Source organism: Crocodylus siamensis, chromosome 12, assembly GCF_052110815.1.
Source record: "Crocodylus siamensis isolate JL-2025a chromosome 12, ASM5211081v1, whole genome shotgun sequence".
NCBI classification, from domain to species: Eukaryota; Metazoa; Chordata; order Crocodylia; family Crocodylidae; genus Crocodylus; species Crocodylus siamensis.
Window position 1 is genome coordinate 28,229,856 of NC_143406.1, and position 11,293 is coordinate 28,241,148.

An 11,293-nucleotide genomic window follows, 5' to 3' on the forward strand; every position below is an offset into this window, starting at 1 on the left:
AGTGCCTCTTGTAGATTCCCCCAGGATATAGATATAGCAAGTGCAGAAACCATTGCCTGGTGCAGAACCCAGTTAAAAGTGAAAGTTGCCTGCACATCCAAGGAGTAGGCTGGGAAGGGAGGACTGGAGCCACTAGTTACATCTACATGTGCATTAATGTGCCTTTTTTAATGTACGTTACATTTAGCAAATGTGGGCACTTTTACACGTGGTCCAGGGGGATGGGGAGCAAAGCTTTAATTAGAGTGGCTCTGAGAGCCACTCTAATTAAAGCGCCACAGCATCCCATGTATCAGCATCCCTGTGCTTAAAAATGGCAAATGGGGTGCTTGAAATAAAGCTCACTTAGTGAAGCTCATGGATGCTGATACATGAGACCCAGGAGGCTGCTGGAGCACAGTAATGACCATGCTCCAGCAAACTCGATTAATAGAGCCTGCTCTGATGCACTCAATTAATCAAGCCTGCTCCAATTATAGTGTCACGGAGCAGCCTCCGCACTCCTATACAGGCACCCTCCAATGCGAGTTACTAAATTAATGTGCATTAGGCTGTGCTAATGCACAGTAGCACACTTACATGCTTTTTTTAGTGATGCTTAATGCGCAGTTGATTATGTTACTACACATTAGCATAATGCCATGGCTTTTTATGTGATGCTTTAATACACAGAAAAATAGTCTACTGTGCATTAAACTTCACATGTAGACATGCCCACTGTGTAGGTAACAACTCAGTTTGGATATACAAATGCCATGAAGACTAGAAACCTCTGATGAGAGGCTCCACTTTTTAACCCAGTATTTGTGTTGTGGGCAGGAGCTTCAAGGAATTCATGCAATGCCCTGTTTGTTTCCCTCCAGAGCTGCTGAGCTCCTGATGTAATCCTTTTGACAAAGACAATTTATGTATTCATATGGATACACACATTTATAAATTATAAAAACTAACTGGTTCTATAGCTACTGTGTATGCAGGCATCAGTGGCCCAGTTATTTCTGTTCACACAGCTAAGCAGCTGGCCTAAATATTCAACCACAATTAGGTTTTATGGTTAAGTGCATGCCATTGAATACTCTGCAGTTATGTTTGCATCACTGTAAAAATTATTTCATCTGTATATGCATTGATATTGATTCTGATTTACATCAGTGTGCATTTACATTGCTCCAGCAATGGGAATTGGCTTTAAGCCTGAGTAAAACTGTATACAAGAAAGGAGGAGCTGATTCTAAGGCTTTAATTGCACAGTCTTATACTGGGCGCATCTACATGAGACATTTACTGTGGAGTAGACTAATTAGCTCTGCACTAAACATCTCGGCATCTATATGTGAGGGTCTATCAGGCTGGAGTCAACTAATAAACTCCATAGCAGGGTAGTAACTTGTAAATACAAGTTACTACCCTGCTGCAGAGTTTTTTACTTTACAGCACCACACATGTAGATGCTGATGCTTCTAGCCGAGGCATGAAGGTGCTTCAGTGTGGGGGCTGCCTGCTGGCTAGCCCCACACTGGAGCACTTGTGCCCCAGCCAGCCCCTCCACAGTACGTTCAGCTGGGCCAGAGCAGCCCCAGACTAGTAGGCTAACCCCTGTAGACCCCATACTACCTAGGGCTGCTTTGTTTCAGCTCAAGATGCTGTGATCTCAGGCACATGTTCAAACTGTGCATCCAGGAGCAGTAAACTCCAGTGCAATAAGCATCTGAGTTTATTACTTTGAATTAATTGGATATGTAGACACACCCACTGTGTTTTCAAAGAACATAACATGGTTTTCATACAACCTTATCTATAGACTAAGGCAGGTTGCCAAATGAGGTAAATTGTCATAGCTCCTTTGATTTTAATGGAGCGCTGACAATTAATGCCAACTGAGGATCTGCCCCAGGCATTTCATTCATATATTTTTCATTCTTTTATTCTTACATTAATTACATTTCTTGTTGTTTTCTGCATGATAAACTGCAAACAGCTGTCCACAGCCTGGTTAAGTTCTGCTATGTACAAGAAAGAGCAGCATAATAATAATGATATCAAGGGATGAAATTTCCAAACGTGCCCACATATACTAGGCAACTATTTCACTGTAAGACACTGGGTTTTTATACCCCTCAGATAAGATTTTCAAAGGTATTTAAATGGTTAATGAGTCAGACAGGCACCTATTGGCATTTGCAAAAAGTTTCTAATGTTAGTAAGATGTAGATCCTTAACCTACTTTTCAAAATCTCACAAGATTCTCTTTTCAGTCTTTCAGCATCTAAAAACCTGACCCAAAAATCTGACCCCAAGTCATTTGAGTACTTTTGGAAATTTTGCCTGACATGGTCAGACATACAGCAAGACTATTAAAAGAGAAGTATTAGGTTTAGAAGATGGGTGAAAATACTATTTATATTTGGAAATAGGCACAGAAAGAGGACAAGACCACAGAAGAGATGTTAGAGGTTATATTAATATACAAGAAACGTGAAATGTTTAAGTTTCCTTTTTGTGCATTTCCTGCTTTACTATTCATATGCACAGCCGCTGGAAGAAGACTTGCTGGGTGTATCTATATGAAATACTTTACTGCAAAGTAGCTTAGTTTACTGTGTAGTAAGCATGTGCATCTACACACGTACGCACTTACTGCACTTTAACCTCACTGATCACAAGTAAATTTGCAAGTAGCAAATTTCCTTGCAAGTAATTACTGTGTGGTAGCACTCATGTAGATGCCTGATGAGGAGCAAATCTGCTCCCAGTCAGCTGGCCACCAGGGGGTAGGAGGTTGCTTTCTGCCCCTGGGAGCTGCCTGCTGCTGAGGGGGACTTTGCCACCAGAGCCCAGTTGGGGACTATGTCCCTCTGCCCCAGCAGCAGGGAGTTCCAAGCCCCCTTGCTCTAAGATCATGATCAGGGAGCAGGGGCTAGGAGATCCTTATCTGCTAGCCTCCACTTCATCGTCACAATCAGGGAGCTGGGAGATGCTTATCTTCCATAGGCAGCTCTGCAACAGCAGGGCCATCACTGGAAGATCCTTATCTCCCAGCCTGAGGTCCCCAGTCATAGGGCTTGGGCTGGGAGATCGTCATCTCCTAGCACCAACTCTGCAGTTGTGGGGCTGGCTCTGGGAAAGAAGGATCTCCCAGTGCCAGCTTCATGGTCACAGGGCTGATGCTGGGAAGTAAGGATCTCTAAGCCTGAGCCCTGTAACTTCAGAATTTGGGGTCAGAAATAGGATATTCACTGAAGGATTGGGGCAGGGGGCTGGGACCTGCCTCACCCCTGAAGATCTTTCTAAGTCCCCTGCCCCAATAAGGGAGATGGGAGCTCCCCACTGCCGGAGCAGAGGGATATTGTCTTTGTCCCAGCAGCAGGCAGCCCCTCAGGGGCAGGAAACAGTGTCCCATCCCTGTCCAGCAGACAGTGTCTGGCGGTGGCAATGGCCTGTTGCAGGGCCACAGGAAGTGGTAGCAGTTTGCTGCTAGGAGCAGCTAAACTGCTCCCACATCACTGTATGTGTAGAAGCCTGCCTGGGGGCCTTTACTTACGCATAGTTTAGTTGCAAGTAAGCTGATCCCAGATTCAATGCATGCGTAGATGCACCTACTGCCTCATTCAGCCAGGCCTGTTGATTGAAGGAGCTGGCCTTAGATTGGGGGGCATCTGCAGGCTGCTTTTCGAGTGCTCTAGGGACTAAAGGCTTGGGGGTGCTGAGGTGCTGACTATATGTTGTTGCAACTAAGATTCCTTTTACCAGAGATCCCCAAGGGTCGATTTGGCCCCTCATCTAATTTGGTATCAAGTGAACTTTAACAGTAACCTGTATGCTTTATTACAAGTTTCCTCCCTGTAATATGACTGGACAAGTGGTTCCTTTAGACCACTGGTTCTCAACCTTTTTTGTACCAGTACCCTTTTGTAAACATCAATGGGCAGTCCTGACCCAGTGCCCCTCACTCCTGACCTGGTGCCCTCCCCACCCCAGGTCCCAGCCCCACAGTGTGTGGGGAAGAAGGTAAGTGTGTGGGGTGGGGAGGGGAGGGCAAGCAGCCCCTCGAAGCCTGGAACTCTGCCAGCCTGCAAGGGAAAAACCACAGTTTCCCATGTTTTTCCTCTTTAAAAGAAAAGCCATTTCTAAAGTTTATCGATCCATTTTTAAAGTTTGTTCATAACCCTTTCATATATTCTTGCAACCCACTTTTGGGCTGTGACCCATGGGTTTAGAAATACTGCTTTAGATATTATGGCAGCGACCTTTGGTGGTACCAGCCTCGGATCCTCTGCTGGGTGTGTCGGATGTTAGTTTCTGGATTCCGGGGTTGCTCTTGTCTCCCCAGGGTGGCAACACAACGCACACAGCTGTTCCTTTGTTTGTCCACCACTTTTGTAACTTTCTCACCTCAAATAGTCCAATCCTCAAGTTTCTCACCTCATTTTTTTAGATAAGATACTCCAAACCTATTCCTTTTTTTGGTTTCCTTTTCTTTTAGGGAAACTACTGGACCTGGTTAGCCCACTGTATCAATCACAGCACTCACTTTTCCCCGTGCCTTATAAGGCACTCTGTACAATTTAATTGCTTAGTTCTGGGAAGGCCTAAAGTTATGCTAAGAGCCTATAACTCAGTTTGCCCGTTACATATGTTACCACCATGTTGATGTTTCTTTACTTTTTACCTGAACGCTCCCTTTGGCCCACTGGCTTGTGACCCTAATTCCTATGCTTTTCTATATAAAAATTGGAAACTCTCCCTTGTTTGTTGTGCCAGTTTCTCAAGCTGCAAGGTTGTCAGAATATAATTATTACAAAAACTTATAAATACTGAATAGTGAAATCCATTATTAAATACAATTCTAGGTTTCACTCTTGGCCATAATTTACTATCTTACATGCTATCAAGCACCTCCTATTTAATGGTAAAAGGATTAAAAAATGTGTAGAGATTATGCAAAAGAAACTCCAAGCATCAGATTAGATAGTGCTGAAATAAAAGTGATCTGTTCAGGAAGTATAATCTAAACAGACTGAAAGTTAGGATGCTTAGGAATAGTTTCTGAGAACCTGAAGGCCAGGGTGAAAATTCATAATTCTAGTAATGTGGTGTTTTTAGGAAAGATAAAAAAGTGTCTCTAGAATGATCAAATTCTCAACCAAGTGGGATCAGACTCAATATGCCTATGCACCATCTCTCTGTCCCTTCAGACAACATGTATTGTTCAAAAGACTCTCTTGAGCCAGGAATAGTGAAACACTAAGGCATATATTCAGATGGCATATCTCTGATACAAGAATGGTCCTGATCCTGATCTCAGGTGTACTGTTATAGAGCAGGTGTAACCTCACTGAAGCACCCAGTTATGCAGGTATCAGATCTATTTAAGTGAAATCAGGATCAGGCTTCTTAATTTTCCAACTTGTCTTTGATCTGTCTACTTAGTTGCATATTCTTTCCTGAACCTAAATACAGTTTTCCATATATTTATTAAATCTGTCCTTAACCTCAGTCTGGCTGCTGCATAGAAAAAACATGCTACACCTCTTCCTGCATTTTGGTAATCCATACCTTTATCACAAACCATGGTACATGAATTGCAAAGTAAGCTACTGAGGGAAATAGCTCTTCTTGAGATAAAATGGGATTTTAGAGCATGCAATAAATATCACAAACAGTTAAGAAGTAGGGCTTCTTGTTAAGGATTTGAAGAATCATTCCTGAGTAGTAAATAAATCTTCTTTTCTTTGCAATAAAATCATGCTGAAGTGCCTCCTTTGGAGTGCTAACATTGTCATTCTGGTTCCTGCTATTGCACTTATTAAGCTGGACTACCAGAATATCTTCCAGTTCATTGCAGTCAGTGAAAAGGCTCCTGTTGACTTCAGTTAGATTTGAAACTGGCCCTTGCTGGGTTTTTTGACAGGCCATGCTGTCTAATAATGAGATAGTAAAGAAAGCAGAGTCAGGCTTTTAGAGAATGTGAAGTCTTTGAGTTCAGGGCATATGGGAAAAATTCTTATGAGACTCCTTTTTGTCACATAAAACCTGTGGCGAGCAGACTGAAAATGTTATCAGTGACATTTTAGTCATATTTTAAAACGTTTCTAGTATACTTTATGATTTTAATCTGAAAAATTGGTCTGTCAAAATGGCACTTTTCTTAACAGATCGGTTTCAGGATTATATTTGCATATCAGCTGATGTCAATTAGGAAGATAAATTCTTACTCCCATTCAGTCTCCTCTAGAATTAACAGTCTAAAGTGAACAAAATGGTAGCCTTTCTTTTACATCATCATGTTGGTGCAGTATAGGATCGGGCTGTGGGGCCCAAAGGCCCCACTCCTGGTGAGCCTGGACTATGGGGACATGAGCTCACTCAGTTCTAACACCCAACGGAGATTGCTTGATTCTTGCCTGCCGCATCCTGAAGTTGAAATTTGTCTTAGCTGGGGGATGGTCCACTTCTGCTGCATGTAGTCCTGGACAAACTGGGTCCAGTTTGTCTATAGGGCTGTAACCTCCCCTACACGTCCAAGCACCACCCTATTGTTACAGCATCTGTTGTGCCCTTGGTTCTCAATAGGCACTTTTCTTCTGTAGACGCCCATTCATCTTGGGCCTGGCTTGTGGAGACTATGACTGAGCCAGCACTCCTCTGTCAGTCACGGCATGATCCACGGAGGAAAAATGGAGGACAACACAAATAGTGAAATGGAACTCAAGTAAGTCTTGGCCAGTGGGGCTGTGGCTACCACAGATGACATTCATTGGCCACGAGATAATCTAGTCCTTAGAGTTGCAGGTCTTTCCTAAATGCCTGGCCCTCCAACAAAAAGGGAATAAAAGGAACCAGAAAGAAAGATACAAGCCTTCTTGGCCCCTTTGCCCCAACTTTGGCATTTCCCAGCCTTGGATGCTCTGGCATCCATCATCAAAGCTTCAGCGGCACCGCCTGCCTTCCGCAGGTATGGTGTGTCCATCCACTTGCCCTTAGCAACTCAGCTCCTTGGCAAGCCTGAAGTCAGTTCCCCTGCCAGTGTGACCGAGCCAGCATTGGTTTGATCCTTCCCCCTTTTCCCAGGGCCACAGCCCAGCCTCCTAGGCTCTATGACCAAGTAAAGGAAAAGAAAAAGCAACCCATAAGCAAAAAAACCCTGCTTAGAACTGCTGGTTCCCCAGATGGCCCCTTCCTTTGGCACATCTTCCTGCCAGTGCTCCACACCATCCTCACTGCTGCGGTCTTCACGGCAGCATTTTAAATCAATAAAGCCTATCTGGGCTCCTGAGAGGTAGCTCTGCTGGCTCTCCATGGCTTGGGTCTCCTTTGCTGGTGTCTCAGCATTCCTGGCTCCATGTGCTCATCTGGCATCCATCTCTCCCCTCTCAGCCCTGGCTGAAATACCCCTGCTGCTGAGGGCAGGGCTGGTCTTGATTGAGCAGCTGCTGATGAACCATGACTGCTGTTGGTTGCTCCTTGTAGTTGGATCTGGCTGGGATGGTAAGTTTCCCCCTGCTGTTAGCTAGGGAGAGTTTTTCCTCACTTCTTCACACATCAACAGAACTGCTTTTTGCACTCCAACATGCTGCATTTTTTCAACTCCTGTGATGGCAATGCGTATTGAATTCAATTTCAATTTAATCTGAAAATGCCGTATTAGTGATGATATTGATAGTTAGGGGGACTATATTTCCTAGGCAAACTGGGACAATCCAGGCTTCTGTAGTCCAGGCCAGTCAGTTGGTCAAAAGTCCTGGAGTGGACCCCGGTGGGGATGCAGAATGGCATGGTGTGCTGGGCAGGTTGGTGGACAGGCACCACTGCTGGTAGGCAGGAGCAGTGCAGGTAGACTGGAGAAGGGTGGTGCGTGCTCCACTCCACCAGCAGTGCTCCTGCCCAGCAGCAGTGGTGCCTGTCTGCCTGGTGCACCCTGCTGCTCTACATCCTCACCAGACTCCACTCTGTGGCTTTTAAACAACTGTACTGGACTACAGAAGCCTGGACCGTCCCAGTTTGTCTGGGGTGTCTGGTCACCCTACTGATAAGTGTATGTGAAGGATACTTTAATTTTGACTCTCAAAGTTGGGTTTATAGTGCAGGGAGAAGGGTGAGAAAAAATATTTTCCTTTGTAAACAGAGGTTCTTTTTCAAGTGATTATCCACATGCACATTCTGCTAGGGATGTGTATGGCCCTCATATGCTCAGGCGTGGAGACTTTTTAACTAGAGGTACATGTATGGCATGCATGCTCCTTGCTGCTCCTCATGCTTTTTGTTCTTATGCCTCAGTTCCTCTTAACTACCTCTCAAGTCCAAGCTGAGATTCTTGTGGTCTGTATTCAGATCACAGGGAAAATCCTAAGATACTTCAGATAGTTTTTTGTGTAGTCAGCCAGTGTAGTTAGTTTTAAAACTGTTTCTCTCCTAGGTAGAATAAATCTAATAAAAATATTTGTTTTACCATTAAGTTTATAGTCAAAGATGAGAGCTGTGAATTAGAGGCTGCTGTTGCTTTAATATTGAAACTGGAGACATGGAATCAATTCAGCTGTTCTCAGCTTCATTATTTGCTGAAGACAATAGTGCTCTCTCTATGGGAATTCTATGGATTTATGGATATTTTTATCTTGTTTATCATAGATATTAGCAGGACTCAACAAAGATATAGTGCATAAGTGTTCTCAACTTTCGATGATTGGATTCTTTAAGGAGGCTTTGTAGTTTGTAACTTTTCTTTTTTAGCAGTAAATCCAGCCTTTTTATAAACCAAAAGAACCAATAAATAGTGCAAAAATGTAAGAAGTTTCCCAGCAATCGATTTAAAAAAATTAAAAGATGATGAAATTTAGATTTCTCCCTGCTCTTGCAGCAAAATATACTAATGAACTAGTTTGTGTAGGTTAGAATAAGTATTTTAACTTTCTTCTGCATATCTAAACAAGTGAGAGTAGAACAAATAAACTCTTTTCAAGTTAACCTGCAGTATTAACCATCTCTATATCATAAGATTTGTTTAAATATGTGTCCTACAATAACTGATTTGTTGATCCCAAAGAAGATACAGGGCCATATTATGGTATCAGTGGGTGCATCTATATGAGGTGGTTTACTACACTAATTGACTGTGTGGCAAGGCATCATTATTTACATGTGTAGATGCTTACTGCACAGTAAGTTTCTCTGCTGCATGATTAATTTACTATCTGCAAATGCATGTTGCAAATGAACTGCACCATAGCACATGTAGATACCAACCAGGAGTAAATTTGCTCTCGGGCAGTCCCCCCCCCCCCCCATGAGAAGGCACCCTCAGGGTAGCCACAGGGCTCAGAGCTTCTCCAGCCCTGGGGCTGGAGTGGTCCTTTACCTGCCTCAGCCTGGTCTTTAAAATGCTGTGGTGACCCTGGGGGCCTATGCAACCTGTTGCCAGCCTCTGGCCACCAGGTCTTGCAGCAGTGGTCCCATGCCAGCCACAGCAGCCTGCCTGGATCTCAGCATTGACCCCCAGTCCAGTCCCACTGCCTGCCTCCCTCTCCCGTGCTGTGCCCTCTCTCACCTGCAGCCCCTGAGGGCCATTGAGGGAGCCACAGTGCCATTGTCCCTGATGCCACACACCACCTCCTGGGGGAAGAACTGGTCCCAGGAGGAGACCACAGACCTTGTGGTGCTGCAGGACAAATATGAGGTCCTGAGCCAGTTTTCCCAGAGCAGACACTCAAATGCCCATATCTATGAGGGCCTGGTGGGCTGCATGTGGGAGCATGGGCACAACGAGTCAGTGCACCAGTGCTGCAAAAAGGTCAAGACCCTGCGGGCACAGTGCATCAGCATTACCAACCACAGCCACAAGTTGGAGGCTTCCTGTAGGACCATGCCCTTTATGTGGCAGCTGGACCACATCCTCACACCCTGGGAACCTGGCCAGAGATGCACCATGTTTTCCAGCATGGGAGGCCTGCTGGAGCCTCTGCTGTGGCTTGGAGACAGTGATGAGTTGTAAGCAGGGGAAGGCCCTTTGGGGTGCCAGAAACCCACCCCACCACAGTCTCTGCTTCTGGCATCATATAGCAGACCAGGCCAGTGCCTGCCCTGTCAGCTCCAAATGCACAACTGTGCCCAGAAGGCCACTCTGGCCTTGGCACAACCTACCTTCACTGTCTGCAGCTCCTCCTGAAGGGGGAACCCAAGGCTACCATGGACAGAGGGCACACCAAGAACCTTTCTCAACCACCCCATTGTTAGGGGTGTGCCACAGCCCCAAACCTCAAGGCTGCTGACTTTAAAGAAAGAACCTCATGGTGAAGCTTATATACTAGCCCCCTGCAACAGCCCTAGGACTGGTAGATAATGGAAAGGTTATTTTGTGTGCCTTGCCTCCATTATTCTTATTTGCTATCACTGTGTATCAATAACATTTGCACTGTGTATTCAATAACATCTATTATTGAATGGAGAAGTCATGGTCAGTCTGAGGGCTTGGGTCCACTTGGAACAAGGTATCTGTGTCGTAAGTCCAGTGCCAACAACTCTGGGGGAGCCCCACACCTGCCAGCCTCACTGTAGTGTATATCTCCTCACAGTGGTGTGCCCCCCTCAGTGCCTGTCCCTGGGCTCAACCCCCTAGACACCCCCAACCCACTTCTCCCACCCCAGGAGGACACACAGAACACATTGCACATAGTCTTCATGGGAAAGGGTACTTTATTGGTGGTGGTTGCTGGATGGACTCTGTGGGTCAGAGGGGAGGGGCTATGTGGTTTGAGAGTGAGGGGGTAGGGTCTATTGGGGGGAGGGAGGAGCATAAGGTCTGTGTTTGTGGAGGGGAATAAAGTGCCTTTCTGAAAACTGTCTGCACTGAGCATGGTGCCGGGGATGTGCAGTGGGGCTGGGGGCTGGGGCTGGCCATCCAGGTGGCCTACAGTGTGGGAGTGCAGGAGAAGGTGGTCTGCCAGCGTTTCTCACGTCCAGTGCCCTGGCCCCTGCTCCAAGGGGTTTAAATCAGCCCTAAATTGAAGCGGTATTTTTAAAAACCCACCACTTCAATTTAGGGCCCCTGTTTCATCTACAACAATTATTTGACATAATATAAAAATATTTAGCTTAAATTGATCATATTTAATGTATCAGTTAAATTATTTCCAGAACATTTGTTAACATAATCACAGCGAATGTTAAAACTCCTTTGATATAAATTACATTTCAACTTCCCCCAGGTAATATTTGTCCTAAAAACTCATCATTCAAAGACAGATGCAATTTCACTGAGAGAGCTTTCTCTATTTTTGACTATGTTCTTCTGCTATGG